Here is an 18,881-nt window from a genome sequence, read left to right as displayed (position 1 = left end):
GGTGTAATCAGATCCATTTATTGCAAGTACTAAAAAAACACGGAAACTGTGAAAGTAGATACAAATACACCCTTTGCTATATTTTAAACCAGTAGCATAGCTTTACTCAATTAGAATGAAATTCATCTTTTAAGAAATATCTAATTGGATATGGTAAACTTATTTTATTTTAAAAGAAAGACATTGATGACTCCTAATTATACACATACGTGTTCCCTAAGTAAATTAGTTATTGTTAAAGCCATTAATGCTGAACACGGCCTTATACAACAGTGTCATCTAGTGGTCAGCGGTCAGACTCCCCGCTTCAGCTGGAAGATTGGGACGGTCAATAAATAGGTAATAATGCTGTGTTCGCCTGTCTGTCTGTTTAAAAGATTTCATTGTTTCATATAACTAAGTAAATCACCACTTATTCCATCCAATATGGTGGCAGGTGTCTCAGCACGGTGGCAGGAGGCACAGAAAGACCAACACTTGGGTACTGGGAAAAGGCAGGGCACGCCTATGCCACCAGTCACTGAAAACAGGGGCTGTGCTGGGTGCTTCTGCCATGACAGTAACAAGGCAGGCTTGGTCTGTGCCTCCAGATTTGCTTTCTAAACTCTCCTTTTGCTCCAGATTTACTGCTCAGGTTGGGGAAGTTTGGGACCAGTTGGGGTTGTTCAGCACAGAGCGGTCCTCATCACATGAGGGTTCAGCTCACCTCCTGGCTAAGGTTTGTAATCCCTCACATTGAGCTCTTCTGCTTGAAACCATGTGCCCCTATTATTTCCAAGAAAGCTCACTAATACTTCGCTTTTTATGACCCAGCCAGACATGCACCAGGGGAGGATGCCACTAGCATGTGCTGCCTCCAATTACCACATTTGAGACAAAACACACAGCGGAATAAATAATTGTGATTTACAAACCCACATCCTGGAAGTATTTTATAATTGACGGGAAACAGAAAAAAGTAATGTGACAACAACATGCTCCAAAACCTATGCATCACCATGGACCTGAACAATCTGCCACTAGCACAGTCCCATATCTACTGGTAGATCTCACTGTATCAAAAAGAAGAAATGTATATTCTAGAACTATCTGAAATTTCTGGATAATGACATTGTGAATATAGTTCAGAGAAGGACACCTACTACAAGATTTGGTAAAAGCCCTGTTCTATTAGGTACACACCTCTAAAATGCAATACTGATAACAATGGTCAGACACATAGAAAAAGTATTTCTCAGCTCATTGCTGTAACAGGTTATTCTTTCTCCCAGAAAAGCCTTGGGGCCTGATACTAACAATCTTGACAAATCAGGACAATCTGACATCACAAAGTTGTCAGACTGGCAAGCTGTGATCTTTAAGATAACCAAACAAAATTCAGATTTCACCTCAGTCTGCAGTTTGCACTGCTTTTTCCAGACAAGTCTACTAACTAAACTAACATTTGCCTAAAAAAACTGAGCCTCTATTTCTCAACACAAAAATATCATTATTAAGATTATAAAAAGTCTGGATTAAATTTGGAATGTGTTGTTATGCTCTAAAAGTAATAATAATAAAAAAATAAAAATAAAAATCAGAATGTATAATACACAGATCTTCAGCATTAATCAGTTACAACCAGTATTGTATTTAATACTCCCCCGATCAATGATATTATGAAAAGAAAGAAAGAAAGGAAGAAAGACATGCTGGTAGAACTCGGCTTCTTTGTCAAGGTTTTTTGTAGGTAAGAAATGAATCAAACGGCTGGGATTAATGTAACAAACCTGATCTCCACCCAGTGTGGGCTTTTCCCTCTTCCCCACTGCTGGGTCCCACTTACCAGGATTTTTCTCAATCCAACATGCCAAGAAGGGCTTCTCTAAGTCAGCATTCTTCGACTGGTTTGTTCCAGTGATCAATAAAGAAAGGACAATGATTTATTTATAAAGCAGCAATGCAGCACTGCAAGAATTAGTTCTCTTCTGGAAATGTTTCCCATTTTATGCATTCCCCACACAAAAGAATGCACAGTAAACTTCAGTGTGAACTGCAGTGCAAACCAAATCCTATCTGTATCCTTTCATTTGTTTCTCTTTTGAAGCATTGCTGTGCATTGTGTTTTGTGTGCGCGTGTGCATTCTCTGTGTGTGTGGTTGAGTTGCTTTTTTTTTTGTTTGTTGTTTTTATTTTTAATGTAAAGATTGTTTGATACTGATTTAGCAAGGAATAGGTAACAGCCATATCAGTTTTCTCACAGTGAGATGTATCAGTAGAAATACAGTGTTATAACTAGTAACAGAAATGACTAATCTATTGACTGTTACAAGCTATTCTGATTATGTTTTATATAGATGATAAATAACAGGCAAGTTTTGTATTTTAGATGTTTCAGCTAATGTAGGCAGCACTGTTAAGTAACAGAGAAGTCCATGTCTGCAGTATAACATAATAGAAATTGATATTTTGCATAGGAAATGGCTTACATGCCTTGAAGTTTTCTATGTTGTAGAATATTATATTTGGAAGGTATAACATTGTTTTATGGCAGTTTGTAAAATAAAAATGTATCTGAATCTTTAAAAAACAGAGCTTATAGCAATCCGGGCACATACTTAAGAGTTTCACAAAAAGTAAATGGGATAGAAAGTATGTTTTACATCTTCAAAAGGAGAATTTCCCCCCTTTTGGGTTGCATCTTTCTTCATAATCATCATTTTGCAATATAATGTCAGAATGAAGCACAAAAGGGATTTTTTTTCCAACAATTGGAATTGCCATGGCAACACCCCAGATCTCAGTTAAAGTTTGGTCCTGTACAGATAGTCACATTAGCATTTGTTTTTGTGCTGAGCGCAATGCTGCATGTGAAAAGCATAGTCTCTCTAGTTAAGTGTATAAGGTGTAATTTAATTATTTCTGAAATCTGAACTGTAAGATTTTGACAGCTCAATAAAAGGCTTCATCTTGAAAATCATGTATTTTCAAAATGACACATCATCAAGAGAACATCAGGTACAGCTATCGATACCAAGAGCAGTTGTTTGCATCTCTAATCTCAATTATGCTGAATTTGAGTAACTATCCACTGTCTTCTTTTACAGCAGCTCTTAACTTTCCCAAACACGTTAATCCTGCTGTATTCACATGCACAAATACACAGAAACAGGTGAAATTAAGCAATGCATTTAAGCTACTGAAGAATCAAAGAAAACTAATTTTCCTAGACATCTTTTTGAGGACCGTTTGCTTCCACTATAGAAAATAATCAGCTGAAGGCAAATGCAGACATTTCTTCCCTGACACTTCAAACCATATCCAAGCTTTAAGGAAATTAAAATTCTTTAAATTGCAAATATTTCATTCAGGTAACTCTATGTATCTGCAAAGCATCAACATGTAAATGCACCTGGATGTGTCCAGGAGGCTTTCACACTACCCTTCAGGTCTGTAGAACAGCCTAGCAGAAATAAAATACGGAGAGAGAGAATAAATGACCATTCTAGCTGCAATTTGATTCCTTCCCAAGCAGAAAACAAAACCAGAAAATACTTTCTATCAAAGTAGCACATAGTTCATGTTTCAATTACTGATTTTCTCAAATAGTGTGGAGACAAAAACTGTTTTCAGAAACATGCTGGAAATATATATGAGATAACTGGAACTGTTCCCAAATAAACCAGTCATTAAATAGGCAAGGTGCCAAAGTACCTAGTACAAATTCTGACAGTTCTGATGATAAAAGTAAATCATCCAGAATGCAAGATGAGATTGAAATCCTATTTAAAATAATAATAATAATAACAATAATAATAATAAGGGCGGGGGTGGCGGGGGGGGAGCCGCTCAGAAGATTTAATCATTGGGCAAACATTATGAACCATACAAACACTGCAGTACAAATCTTGGTATCCTCAAGCAGATATTGCATATTCTGTGAAGAATGTAATAGAAATTACTTCCATGAGGAAATAACTTAAACCCAAGATCTGTGTCTGCTTTAATTTAAGGGACAACTGTCTGAAGAGCCATGGCTGGGAAAGGATCTTCTAGGTGGACAGTTGGACTGGCTTATCTTAGAGGGCTTTTCCACCTTTGGTGATTCTATGATTCTAGAATATGGCATTTAATGATGTGGTCCTGGTTGCTATTGGAAAAAGCCCAAATTCTAACATTTTGTGAATATACAGTCTGCTTGGAAAAATGCTCGTCTTTAAAATGTTATATCATCTTCACATTACAGATATCACTTCCATTATCTTCATGGGCATAGGGTGATACACCTAGCTGCTCAGATTAAAATAAATAAATTTAAAAAAAAAAAGTGATAAAGTGCAAAATATGTTTAAAGATAGAATTAGCAAAATTCAAACAACAACAACAACAAAAAAAAAAACTGAAAGAAGAAAGCCTAGGGCTAGATTGCGTTAGCTACCGTGGGGCTCCTTAACCAAGCACTCAGCAGAACGTTAAGACCTATTTAATTGCCCTAAGAGCTGTGCACTGCTCTACATTCGTAACATTGTTGCCTTGATGCACTGGTATGATAGTTGACATACAAAGCACTCGGAGCTAGGCAAGGTGTCCCCAGATGCTTTTAAGATCAACAGCCTCAATTGTTGCAAAGCCCCTGGCAGATGAGCCCTGCGTGTCCCAGCTCTGAGAAACCAACAACCTGCTGCATCAGAAGCATCTTCAATACAATCCATTTGCAGCTGGATGTTAGGAAAGAGAAGGGAACACTTTGCTACAGTTCTTCAATATCGTTTCACTTTGTATAGGAAATAACTTGGATCAGCTTGAAAACATTGGTATGTTTTGAATCTGCTTTTCCAGACTTCATACTGCTAGGCATGAATGATTATTCCCCTTAATGAGAGGCAATAGATTAGCTGAGCTGGGAGAACTCTGTACTTTGAAGACTGTAAATCAAAACAGAAAAGAGGGAGGGAGCTGGGAAGAAGAGGCAGCCAGCAGTGAGACCACACCACTGCGCATCTGGGCTTTTATGCTTTTCCGTGCTGCTGTACAATTTTTCTACTAGCTCCTCTTTGAAGGGAATAATTTGTAGGTAGCTGTGTCACTGGTAGCACTGTCTGCAACCATGTGATTTTATTATTCAGTGTTGTGTTTTAATAGTCATTTGAAAGCGTTATTGAAATATCTCAGTGCACATTATAGTGACTCTTGTACCAGTAACTAAAGATGCAGCCCCCAGGAAGTGCCATTTATTTCAGCAGAGCACAGCTGCACTAGAGGAAAAAGCCTGGGGCACCCGCAGCAGCAATAAGGAAGCAGAGGGAATCAGCAGCTTCTGTCTGTTTCGAAGGAGGAAATGTCTCCTTTAGAGTATTTACACGCAAACACTCTATACAATTACAGGCATTTCTAGAGTAGTCCCTCATTTATTTTATTTCTGAATTTATTTTTTCTTCAGGTGTTTTGGTAATTTTGCTAATCTTTTCCTTTGTAAAGAAATCTAATCCTTGTAAAAAGTCTAGCAGCTCTTTTTTTTGGTATCCAGCATGCCCACGCTTGGATGTTAGGCGCTATGAAAAGCATATGCCCCTTTTTGACTTGTGCTTGTGCTCTAATGGAGGAAAAGCAGTGTTTGCAAAGATTTTCTTCCTGAGCTTTTCGTTTTGTTTTCAACACTTCTTAAAAAAGTACTATGATGATAATTGAAAAACAGTATTTTTTGGAAAAAAACAAAAACATTTCAATGAGGTTTACCATAGCTGCTGTTAATAGTTATTTATATAGAGAAGAAGAAATGGGATAAAAACACAATTCACGTCTATTTTAAACCTTCCACTTACTCCTAAAAATGAGAGTTACATTTCCGATGACACCAAACTTAGTACGTTTGGCTGTGAACCTCCTTTTCAAAGTTGTGTGCTGTGATCTACAACAGGTCACCTAATCTATATCAGCTGTTTTTCTTCTTCCTTCCTTGGCTGCCTAATTGAAACAGTGAAATAATCGGGATGGACAATAGCGCTCTGCTGCCGATATAGTGTGGAGAAAAATGAGGCATGATATTTTCAAACACAGTGCTTATTATAATACTGGCTTTCTAAATTCTTTACTATTTTACGATGCCAATAAAAAATCTGAGTTATAGAGGCTGCATTTACACAAATCACAGTAGCACAATTAAGAACAAGCAAATACATGACAAAACAGGAATCTAAATAATGATTAAACTTTATGGGGATGAAACCTGATCAGGAAGGACACTTCCTCCTTAGCTCATAAGGGGGGGGGGGGGGGGGGGGGGGGGGGTATACATTTATTTACTTGCCCATAACAGGTAAATTTTCAATGTGTCCAGTTTCAGTAACTAGATATGCGGATGCTACAGTTACCATAAAGAAAAATAAATAACGAAAGTCACCAACACACATTTTTCCTCATGTACTTCTTTAAAATCTGACTTACATTTTTTTTTTTTTCCCTATTTCCTTTATAGGATGTCAAGAGACTAAAGTCCAAACCACCTAGCTATATCACTGAGAAAATAAGTCATATGACACGCTCAATTTTTAGAGTCATTAGCTATCAGCAGACATCATCTTAAGCAACAGAGTTAAAAAACCTAAAGAGAAAAAGACAGAATATATTTGAGAGTAAAAAGCCTCTGTGGGTGTTGATGGAAGTATATGGAAGAAACCAGCAAGAACAGTGGATAATGGAAGATTGCTTGTGCAGGTAGTGGGCTTATCTATATGACAAATTGATGAAGAATGAGGAGGAAAACTATGTTGATTTAATGCTGGCAATTTGAAGCATAGGCTGCACAGCAGTTTCAGACAGAAATACCAAGATAAATTCAGAAGCAACCCTTGCTCTGACAGATTAATAAAATACCAGGAATTATTTGAGCTTCTTAGAGAAAGGGATCACTAAAGAGCCCTTCGAATACCCAAGATATTGCACATATGAATAAAGGAATGGCTCATCCAGCCCTTGCCTGCCTGTTATCAAGAACACGCTTTAAAATGATATCCAACCTTTTCCAGAAGGCATGAAAAATACATATTAGAAGTGAATAAGAAAATAATAAAGTGAACATCTGCTATTGATATAATTTTATGAAAAAAATGCAATGGTAGAGCCTTCAAAGAGGAGACCTAAGAATGGCTTACCTGAAATAATAAAAATGTTATACTGGGTCTTATGTTTCAACTTACACTTTTTAAGCTTGTTATTTGCAATAGGAATGTTCATCCAGCTAAATGGAAAATGCACCATTTTTATAACCTAAAAATAGGAGAAATTGACTTATTGTAAGCATTTCACTGCTGCTTTAATCACATACGTGAATGTTGAGTTTGTCAGTGTTTGATCAAATACGAAAGACAACATTTTCCAGAAAAAAGGCCATGGACAATCTTGGGTCTGGCAGGTGTTTAATATGTGGTCTGTATGCTCATGGCTAATAATGTCAGTATAACCCTGTCATTAGAAATTATATTCTAGCACATTTTAACTAAACAGCTACTTGGCTGGATTTCTGAGAGAAAGACTGACCTTATCAGCATTTTTGGTTAATTCCAAACAATCCAACAACATTCTCAGAAAGCTGGTCTGCTTTAGAACCCTTTGGAAAACAACATGGATTAATTTACATACACACACACCCCAAAAACAAAACAAAACAAAAAAACCCACAGAAGTGGACTTAGTACCCCTCTCCCTTCCCCAGAAAGAAAGGATTACTTCTCTGGAATAGTCAGTGTGATGCCTCACTGATGAATTATTCACGGAAAGGTAGGGCTCTCTTTCTTTCCCAGGGGTTACACAATGTCAAGTGAAAACTTTTCATTCTGCCAAGAAATACCAATGGTGTGGAATAATTCTACTGTAGATGATACAATCAACCCCTTCTAATGATGAGAACTTTTGATGAGCGTATCAGAATTCCATTTCTGCAAAGGATGCCAAGAATTACCAATAATTTGATATTTAATTTTGGGGAAATGGGAAGATTAAAAAACTTCTAGGAACATCTTCTACTTTCAGGTTTTATTCCTAATTTATCAGCATCGCCTAAACTTATTATTCATTGCACAGTCCTCTTCCAGCTCTATTTTCAACAGTTATAGGCACTGTAAGCACTAATTTTAACAGTAAAATAACCTGTGTTCTAAAACTGCCCCACACTTTTCATCTCAGTTCCATGAAGAACTGCTCAGGCCTCTGTACAGTGGACTATTTCAAAAGGCCTGGAAGAGCACTCATTATGAAATGTAAGAGTCACTTGTGTTCTGGTATCTGCCTAAAGTCTTTAACTGTCCATTTTCTCTTGCAGTGCCTGTAGATTTAGAACAGAGAATGAGGTATTTAGGATGCTTCTGGTCAAGCTGTAAGTCCTGATAGTCAGGAAATAATTTCTTTTATTAGAGAACAGTTCTGGGAAAGGTCTGCTGTAGTTTCACACCTCATTTACAATAGCATTGCTTAATTTAAAAATATTTTTCTAAGCAATTTGCTGTTTACAACTTAACATATGCTTAGTGCCAGCGCAAGGCTTAAAGCACTTACTTTCCAAGGCAAAACTTGAAATTCACCTAGTGAGCTGGATTCCTACAGGAAAATCTTTTTAGATTCAAATGCCTTCTTGGTAATCTCTCAGTCATTCTCCAGAAGAAAGTGAAGATCATTTTGTAGAGCTAGCTGTATCCTAAATCAGCTGGAAGAGAATCTCACAGAGACTCCATCACCTATGTTCTATAATTCAGTTCTGAGTATTCAACATGAGAAAGTTGTAAGTAAAAATTGAAATCCATGCTGGTACAAATTTTGATCTGCACATTCTATACCATAACTAAGATACAGATGTGGAGTAAAGGAGTAGTGCTAGACTGATCCATGCTCAAGACACTTTAAAAAGATGCCCTGTGTTACCTCAAAGGATAATTTGATCATACAAAATAATTTGTTTGAGCCCACAGGTGTGGTAAAACAGGAAGCAATTCACCTTAAAAAAAATAAAAATCCATGCTTTTGGTCGAATGAGAAGAAATCTCTTCAAAATTTCTTTTAAGACCACAAGGTTGGACTAATGTACCTAAAACTACCTAAACCGTATTTCCTTCTCCTTAATCACTGTTTATCTGCTGTCATATCAAATATAAGAGTTCATGAGCTAGCCCCTTCCTCTTTCTGGCCAGGAAACAGCTGATCACTGCCCCTCACTATGTCCCAGTTCTCACATTTTGTAGCTCATCTTGCAATGATTTTTATTTTAAGGTCTGTGGACACATTCCTATTAGGCAACTTCCATTTTCCACCAATGTCTATATCATCAGCTCCAGAGGACAGAATAAAGTATTTTCTTACTCTTTAGGTCTCAGCTTCTGAACAGTGCTCCTCTGCTCTTTGTAGTGGTTTGTTTCTGTGATCATATACTTATGGCTGGGTAATTTTATCATGCTCAATATCCAGCGTAAAGTCTATAGTTCCGCTTGATGCTTGTTCAATTCATCCTATTCCTATGCTTCTTTACCTATTTTGCATACATTTATTTGCTGTCAGACTTTTTTGCAATCCTTATTTCATTCAGTTCATTTATTTTTATTATATAGTGATTTGTCCAGTTAAGAGGTTCCTTATTTTTCTGGTCTTGGGTATTAACTTCATTTGGTTTTCAGACTTGTCAGTAAGAAAGTTCCAGATATTTCAGAGCTGTCTATGTAGATTGATTTAATCATCCAAATCCATCTATGTGATCTGAAATTCTCAGCTACAGACCTACTGGTCTTAATCCTATCATCTGACTTTATCTGAATCACACAACATACATTCTTCAATCAGTTCATCTAGAGTATCTTCGTTACTTAAGTGAAACATTAAAGTTGGCCTCTAATTGGCAGAGGGGGGGGGGGGAAAACAGCCAAGACAACAAAGCCAGTCAGCTATTACCAGCAGAAATAAACAGTACTACTAGTTTTTGTTCTCCCAGGTATTCTGAAGAAATTAAGTACTCCCATGTTTAGGGCTGCCCAACCATCTGGTCACAAGTGCTGGTAACATTTAACGCTTTATCCACACATAAAACATTAAAACACAATACGCTTTAAAAAGATTCCTTTTGGAAACTAAATCCAACCCAAGAATACCCTACAGACTCACAGAATTAGTAGAATTCTAGTAGACATCCTCCTCTGATTTTGAAGTGCTTTTCATTCAAACAGAATAGCTACACTAGTTACTCTTTAACCTACCATGCAAATTAACATGCAGTTCTATCCTTCGACTGCTATGTCCAGATCTGTTTTCTCACTCTCTTTTTTAAATTCTTCTAATACCCTGCATAAAAACACGTAAATTACTCTTTCCTGACCATAAGCATATTTTATTCAGATTACTCAAAATCCTTCAGCTGGTTACAGAACATAACTACAGCCTGAAGCACAGATCTGACTTTTGCAGCACTTATCTCTCCAAAAATCCAACCCTGCCCTCCCAGACACACAATGGCTGCTGCTGCTCAGCTGCAGAGACGCCACATGCACTGGTGGCACTTATGACTCATGGGTGCACCTATCGGTGCAGGAATGGAAGAAAAAGGAATCCATCCATGGAAACTGCAGGAGCTGGATCAGACTGGCCTCCCCAACCATTGCTATCCATGCCATTCTCTTCTCTTCTTGCTCGCCACGCTTCTGCATGCAGCTAGCTCCTTCAGCACTGGAATACATCTGAACTCACATTTTCTGCTTACTAGAGAAAGGTTTGGCAGTTCAAAAAGCCATCTTAACTCCCATTTCTCAGTTTCAGGCTCATTTTACCAATTATGTCAACCTCAATCTGCAAAGGCAGTTTACCAATGCTATTTCCTTACTTTCAGCTTCCTCACTATGCAGTGGTATATTTCATTATTTACCTTTTGATCAATTGTGAGATTATTTGTATCCATTCTGCTCAAATGTCAGTTACCTAAAAAAAAATGTCTGATTTGTTTTTAAATGGGCATAATTTTGTTTTAAAGCTATTAGCATTTCAGGCTATACTTTTACAAGTGACTCATTCCTACAGTTTCTGTACTGAACTGTACATTACCTGCTTTTCCATACTACAAAAATAATGAGAAGGAATGCCTTATTCAACAGATCATACTTTCTTTAATAGGATGAGTACCTAGAGGATTATTCAGACTTCTTTCAGATGGATTTAAATTAATGGCTATCGTGCTTGTCTTGGCCATCTACTTTTTGCTCCTTTCCCAGCATCTATAGGTGGGTGTTTGCATTCAGGTGTGTGAGTAAAACTAAGGATAAAGGCAAAAGGCATCCACACACCAGCCACATGTTCCCAAGGGAATCTCAGGCCAGTTTCTTCATTGCTTTATGAATAATTTGCATTGGTTCTGCTACAGCACAGGAATCTTATCAGAAGTTGTTCCTAAGCCCTAAGAAAGTACAGAGATAGCTAAAGAGATGTGCTCCAATCTGCCTGATGGCTATTACCAGGCAGAGAGGATATCTGAAGGCTGGGATGGCCTTCTAGTGCTCCAGCACAGCACCCAAACCACTTGAACTGCCTCATCCATACAGGGCCTCAGACAGAAAACATGGGGCTTACTAAGAATTACAGGAGATACTTTGGTAGAACAGGAACCAAATGGAAGTCTCCTGTCTCTCATACACAACTCCTCCTGGCATAGATCATGGCTTTCTAAAGCACAGAGGTGAAAATTCAGGTGAAGATACTTCCCAGCTATTATAACCCAATAAAAGGTTGAAGCAATTCCCAGCTGACTGTTTCCCTATGCCTGGCTACTGAGTGCTGCATCAGCAGAGCTTGCCCATCAGTTCAAAAGAAGCCAGAATGTATAAAGTTGAGCTCCCCACTAAGAAAACTCAGAAGTCCCCTCAGAAACATATAAGGAAAATGAACCCTTTTCACCTATTGTTCTCTGTTCATTGCTGTGCTTAACAAATATGTGTTTTCCTCATGTATGTCATGTAAGAACAAGAACAGTTAGTGGCCTTTAATTCTAGCCTGCTTCATATACAAAATAGAAACATGAATAATTTGGTAGTACAAATCATGACGTCAATTTAAATAGGAATTCCTACAGAACATCAAATCATCTTCTGTAGCACATATGGCCACAGGCTGCAATCTAGTAGACAGTCATTTGCTAACTTAAGTGATAGCACACTGGAAAAAAAAAACCAAAACAACAGAACAACATAATGTATGTTTTGGCTTTAGAAGTTCAGTAAAATAAAACAAAAAACACTCAACTTTAATTCACAAATAAAGAATTATGGACCTAAAGTAAAATCTCTCTAGCTCTACTTCTTCCTTCCTCTCCCCGCAGCATCTATCCAGCAAATGCTTCTCAGAGAGATGAATACAGAGGAGACCTTTCATACATGTACAAGTTCATCCAACATAGAAGGGATTTAACTCCTAGAAGCTGGGAGGTACACCCACTCTTCCCAGAAGTTTCATCTTGCCTAAGAGCTTTTACTTTTTCTATCTGTGGAAAATAAGTGCCAGTGCTGCAGAACTACAGAGCTGACTGTAGCCCATCAGAACACAGCACCGTGGCACCTCAGTCCATCTACAGATCTCACTGAAAAGTTACCTTGCAAATCCACTGGATCAGCATCTCAAAATGCTCTGCTATCACAACATCCCTAAGTGCAAAATCAGTTTTAGAAAATATGGATCTAACTCCATCATTTTCCCTGTAAGAAACAGGATGACTGTTTCATCCTGGATGACTTCTTAGCATAAAACCTTGACATTTAACTTGTTTCCTCAACTATTCTTTTCTAGCATTTGGCACCGGTACCTCTCAGTACCCGACAGAAAGTCTCCCAAATCCTTCACAGTAAAATCACCATGCTGAGAGGAAATAAAATGAGATAATTTACTTCGTGGGTCTACAAAATTAGTGAAGGCTTCTCTTCTGTTTTCTTGTGTGCTCTGCTATATCTCAATATATGGCATTCCCCGCCCCCCCCCCCCCTCCCCCCCCCCATACATCACATGCTTCAGCTAATCCTAAGCAACGTATGCAGTGGTGAGAGACCAGGGAATAGGCAGTCTTTGTACTTCACTTGTTCAGAACAGAAGGGCACAAATACTATTTGGCACTTCTCTGTCCACAAGGACCAACTGATATTTTTAAAGCATGAAGCTATTTTGGCATGCTTAAATACAAAATAAGAGAATGATTGTAGAACAGTTGCCTACTATGCTATTGGTTTCATGTTTTCCCCAAGTAAGTAGTGAGAGATTGAACTGGAAAATAAAAAAAAAAAACACAAACTCTTTCATCTATAAATCTGTTCTGGCTGTGTTTTGGAGTTAGGCATATCTTTTTATCTTTTAATGGCACTGAAACAATTCTGAGCTATTTAGCAGCAGTATTGCAGACCTTGCAAGGAGATAAAGCATATTCTGGTGGACCAGCTGCCAAGTTATCATGCAAGAGCTTTTCCATACCCTAATATTTGGTAAGAAAACTTCTAAAATGTTGCAAACACAACTGTTTCCATTCTAGGGTCTATGTTGGGCAAGGTCAGCATTCACAAAGTACTCTAATATTACCCTGTTACATGTTTTACTTGCTCCCACACTTGCTTCTCTAGCATTCTCTAATCACATCAGCTCATAACAGACATTTATTTTGGTCTCTTCTTTAACTCACTGATACTCAGATTTTCAAAATAACATCAACTATTAACTGGCTTGCATCCTTTCTTTGCAAGGAGTAAGTAACAAACTGACACTGCCTTTGCCTTGCAGGCTGCAAAAAGATTTAAATAATAATAATAATGAAATCCCACTTTGTAAATGGCAAAAAGGCATCCACTAAATAAACCAGAACTTACACTTGAAGACGCTTCAGTTCACCTGGCAGGTTGTAATTGTTTACTTAATCTGGATATTGATTGTAGTTAGACTGCCAGCTCAGTTCTTTAGGCTGCAATTTTCATTTTGGCAGACTTACATACATGCTTTAAAATTCCTCACTGTGGCTGCATTGTTTGCATTCTTTCCTCTAGGTCACAATCCGCCATCCAGAACTATACTTCTACCTCTGCATTAATGGTTTTTTTTTACATTTTCTGATCTCTAAAGGACAGAAGGGGACATAATCTACCACGAATGACCCTGAGACACCGCTCCTCAAAATAATACAGCACCCAGGATTTAGCTGTCCAAGCGCAGGCAAGTAGTGCCCATAGAAGGCTGAGAAGCTTCCCCAGCTGCAGCAGCAGGGTGCAATGCCACAGATGCCAGCACACCTTGGGGCCCCTGACAGCAGCTGGTGGCTGTGCTACTACCCAGCTCTTGGCTGACGGTGCCAGATGGTGAGGCCACTACAGACAGTGCGATTCTCCACCTGTTTCTGACCAAAAAGACTTTTGCACTAGACTTCCAGCATTCCATTAGGCCTACTGCCCCCTGTGACACAATGCCCTGATCAATTTGCTCAGCCCATTTCCACATGAGTAGATTCATGCCACAGATCATGAAGGCTTGCAAAACAGTTGCAGAGCATGTGGACTGCTCTGCAGCAGCTCAGATACTTCACTCTTCATCTTCAGTTACAAGCAGACATCTGTAAATGCGTATCATTCCTATCAGTTGCTGTCATTTCTTTCCAGTTACTTAGCAGACAGGACCACACCTGGTCATAAACAGGCAAAATACAGGCCCAGAGTGTTAATCGCTTCCATTCTACTGAAGGTTCAGAGCTCCCAAACTCGACATCAGGAAAAGTAAGATAAGAACTCCAAGACATTTATCAAATTAATCTGATAAACCTTCAGAGGTGTGTTAAGTATTAATACATTGCTCGGATACTTTCAGACTCAGAGGCACTCTAATATTTCATGCCATAAAGTATAGATTGCTAAACACGCTATTCATCAAAAACAAGAAGAACAGCAACTATTTGGAAAAATGAAACTATTCCTTCAACAGAAGAGATAATCCTGCATCAGAACAGACTGACTCTGACAGCAGTTCAAAGTATTACCAAAAAAATCAATGCTTTCACATCCAATGAAGCTCAGCAACTGTTTTTAGATGTGGTAAAAATTTTTGAAACCCAATAATGCTTTACCTGGAATATTTTCATGTCTAAAATTTGGCAGAGTCACATAACCTAAAAGGATAGCAAGTCTCCAGGTATCGATCAGGGCTTTGCGCATCTACAATGTCATAAAAATGATCTGCAGCTATAAAAAAAAGATAACGTGATTATGAGTACTCTGCATTGTAATTTCCTTTGGGTAGCCAGAAAACAAAGACCATCTGATGATCTCTGAAATAAACAATCCTGGCGTAAACCCACCAACAGAAGCATTTTACACTATGTCAATTAAAGCACCTCCTATTCTTAGCACAGTAACAACAACAATAAGGCAATAGAGGAGCAAGAGTTACCTTTCATCCACAGCACAGCGTGCAGTTGGGAAGCTAAGCCACACACATCTTACCCGAGAGCTTTAACACTGACTCCGCCACCAGCTTGGGCGTGGCACATGAAGAGTTAACCTGATTTTGAGCCATTATATGGAGCTTACTGTAAAGCCTGCTCTAATAAATGGTATGATAGGAAGGTCAGCCCTTAATTCACCATCAAACTATCTTCTGGGTGTAAACGTAATGACTTCTGCTTATACATTAGACAACCCTGACAAGAATTCTACTTGACAATGCATTTCAGACCTCGAAAACTGCACTCATTTGTGCCAAGGTGCTGGATGTCAGCAGATTTACTAATATGCTTATTATTTGCACTTCAGCAGTGGAACAGCATAAAACACGGTGAGCCCGCTGCACCCCCCACAGCCTGGCTAGGGAGGAGAGGAAATCAAACAGGATTTAATCCTGTCCATATCGCTGTGCGTTTGGTGCAACTCGACAAGTCAACATTAAGTATTCAAAGTGGTATTGTGCCCTAAAGGGATCACATGCAGCCTGCACATGAGAGCAAAGGAACAGCTCGGTTCTGCTTCGGTGTTTGTAAATTTAATTTGTTCAAGAAAAAGCAACTCTGGAAGGGATTACTAGCGAGGATCAACACTCTTAGCAAGGAAAAAGGGGAAATGCAAGCAATGCAACACTGACATTTTTGTAATACAAAACAGCTTTTCGGGCTTAACTGAATAAATAGAAGTTGGAGGCAACTGCAGCTCAGCCCCAGCACACGTGAGTGCTGCGCTCAGTGTTCCCCCAGTAAGAGGGCCCAGAACAGAAGCTCACAACAACTCAACAGTTACTTAGAAAACACCACATTTTACAATATAGTAACATTTCCTTACCAAAATATTGCTGAGCATGGTCTCAGTGCAACAGTTAGTGGGGCAGTAACATTCACAGCGTGAAGACTTCTGACATATTGACCTTTAATTATTACCAAGGCCTAACTCAGGGAAGGATGTCGGTGGTTCCACATGCACATCCCAGGCACACACATGTACACCGGCACACAGAAACAAGTAATAGCCAAGATCTATGGAAATGGACTTTTGGAATAACAGCACAAGAGAAATCTGTAAATAGCCTCTGCTGGGTGTAGCTCTGTGTATGTGCTCCCACAGTATCTCAAATATTCAGCTGTTTATTGTTGTCTCTGGTCCTATGCCAGAAAATCAGTGACAAGTTCTTGAGTCTGTAAAGAGCTCTGTTTGCTAAAGGGCAGAGAAGTGCTGGTAGCTGGGCCTTGCTGGGGAAGGGAGGATGCCCTGAATCTACAGCTGGGTTCCCTGAGCCCTCCCATTAGTTAGGTACAGCTGGGGTAGCTGTGGGGCCAGCACACGTGGGTGAGTGCAGGGAAGTTTCCTGCTGTGTTCCAGCACCACTCCTGGTGACGACTGAAACTCCAAGAGACTGTTACCTGCAGTGCCTGTTTTCCCACAGCAAATGCCTTTTTTTGCACAGGCTGACACCTCAAATATAAAGCACAGAAAGCTAAGCACCACCACTGAGCGATCTAAAAATACGTCCTGCTAAGCTTGATTAATGAGATAATAAAAAGCTATAAAAAGAAAAAAAAAATCCAATTAAAGTATATTCTGAGATTTCTCTCCAACAGAAATAAAGAACTCGAGAGAATGGTAAAAACTTTGAAAAAATAGTGAGATAAAGACGACAGCCTTAGTATTCAGGACTGCAGTAGATCAGTTTAATACTTTTCTTGACTGCTGTCTCTTATTTATCATCCCTAACGTGTGCCGTCTGCATTTCTAGTCCTTGCTAAGTTCCCTTTTATTCCGTTACTGCCTCACAACTATAACACCTGAATTTAAATAGAAAAGCATTACAAATGCGGCATTTTACAGGCTACGGGTGCTTCATTCAGAAACATGGCGCATCTCCGGCACTTAAAAACAGCAGAATAAAAACAAACCCAGAGAGGGCACAACGCTCATCCATCACCTCCGCGGCCAGAAGACTGCCCCCACCTTACTGCTGGCGTATAAAGAACCGATGAGAAAGGGAAGTAACCTCGCGATACCGGTTTCCAATCTGCAGCTCTAAACGTGAGGGCAGCCGGAGGCCGGGAAGGAGCAGCACGGATTGCGGGAGACAGGCGATGGGAGCTCGGAGCCGGCGGGGCACAGTTACAGCTCCCCCTGGTGGCGGCCGGCTCACAGCACGCGGCCACCGCTACCCTACGGCTTAAGTTTCTTTTTTCCTTTTTCCCCTTCAAACATCAAGGTGTCTTACTATACATTGAATACATAAGCGTATCCTCTCAGTGAATATTCAGCGTTCGTTTCCCCTGTCCGTGGTTCAAGACTCTATTGAGGAGCACAACATGCTCCTCACCAGCTGCTTGGGGTGTTATGCAAGTGAGTGGATTTGGAAAGACTTTCATTTGATTATTAGTTTTGCCTTTTCTTGGGAACAACGGGGCAGAACACTGCACTACGCCTGCCTGCTGGAAGACCTGCAAAGGAATTCACAGCATAGCTCCTCCTCACTTTGGGCTGAGCCCACTAGCAGGGCACCGCTCTGTGCCATGCCAGTATGGGTTCCAGCACTGTGCCCCCACATTCAGCGCAGACCCAGCTCACAGGGCAGCACTGCTGACCATTACAGCCCTGCCCTGCTGCTCACTGCGAGCCCCAGCTGCTACATCTCTGCTCACCTCTTGTGTTTTCAGAGAGCTACCCTGAGAGATGGAGGAAAGGCTTTGGGGCAAGCACGTGCAGCCCCAGAGTGAAGTCTGGCTGGCAACAGCTGTGCTTAAGGGAAATTGCTTAAGAACTGTGGCAGCTTCAGTATCCCTTGAGCCTGATGTTTAACTTTCTGCAGCTTTACCGTTGTTAAAATGTTTGGATATTCTTCCCCTACGCTCCTTTTCATGAGACATGATGCTAACGTGCCTAAGTAAACGCCAAAATCAGCTCCAGTTTTGACATCAAGGAGAGGACCAGACCCCAAACCAGCAACCAACAGAAGGGTCACCCAGAGCACGTGAGGGTCCAGGAATAAGTTTTGCTTTCAGGCTAGGGAAGGAGGCTTGCAACAGTACAACGTGCCCGGAGCAGAGGAACAAAACCCGGGCACATAGACCGTACTAAGACACTCGCTGAGGCTTCCCAGGAAACAAACCGGTAGCTGCATCTCCCAAGCTTAATACAGGACTCACCATTTTGCAGAGGGCACCGCTCTCCCCGAGCATCCCCGGTGAGCGGTTACCAGCGGGCGGCCCGGAGCCCCCCAGTGATCTCCGAGAGCCCCGTTCACACGTGGCCGCAACACACACACACACACACACAACTCCAATACAGCACGTTCGAGCGCTTATGAGCAGCGACTTCCCCCGCCTTCCAACCACCTCCGCAGGGACGCCCCGTCCCCGCCCGCCCGCGGCACGCACCTCCCCCCGGCCCCACCGCATCCCGCCC

At 40.1% G+C, this 18,881-nt stretch overlaps 1 protein-coding gene across 1 annotated transcript in view; it reads right to left on the bottom strand.

Moving 5' to 3' along the window:
- PLPPR5 (phospholipid phosphatase related 5) overlaps positions 1-18,881 on the bottom strand; it is a 302,682-nt gene that overhangs the window by 22,226 nt on the left and 261,575 nt on the right. The window contains exon 1 of the transcript XR_001556897.3: positions 18,623-18,817. The gene's annotated coding sequence lies outside the window, so the exon portion shown is untranslated. Of the gene's footprint in view, positions 1-18,622 lie in introns of the transcript that reaches the window.

Source organism: Coturnix japonica, chromosome 11 (genome assembly GCF_054131305.1).
Source record: "Coturnix japonica strain WE chromosome 11, WE-NBRP24, whole genome shotgun sequence".
Lineage (NCBI taxonomy): Eukaryota > Metazoa > Chordata > Aves > Galliformes > Phasianidae > Coturnix > Coturnix japonica.
The sequence above is the reverse complement of the archived record's forward strand: the minus strand, read 5'-3'. Positions and strand labels throughout refer to the sequence as shown.